Genomic DNA, 425 nt, shown 5'->3' on the forward strand with positions numbered 1-425 from the left:
GATTAACCATCTCAGGCTTCTCACGGTCCAGCCACGGCGTGCGGACTGGGAGTGCGTTTTCGACTTTGCTCGACATTTTTGCTCACCCCGCCGCCTGGATGCCATCCAGTCAAGAAAATAAGGTGTGTGCCCAAGGCGGGGCACGTCCTTCCAGCACTCTGAAGTCTGATCACTGCGTAGGCGAAACTTAGGCGGACCTTCTTCGGTCAATTTCTCTTTGCTCGAGTCCACGGAGCAGGAGCTCCTGCCCGCCCCCGGTGTCCCCACTGCACGCCCGGGCTCCCGCCAGGAGGCGCGGGGAACGCAGAGCTGCCGCCCTCCGCGACCGGCCAGAACAGGGGAGGAGCGGGCGGGGGCCGGGCCGGCGCGGAGCATGCGCAGACCGAGCCCGGCGCATGCTCCGCAGCGCGGCGGGTCCGCGGCTG

This window comes from Diceros bicornis, chromosome 14 (assembly GCF_020826845.1).
Source record: "Diceros bicornis minor isolate mBicDic1 chromosome 14, mDicBic1.mat.cur, whole genome shotgun sequence".
NCBI classification, from domain to species: Eukaryota; Metazoa; Chordata; class Mammalia; order Perissodactyla; family Rhinocerotidae; genus Diceros; species Diceros bicornis.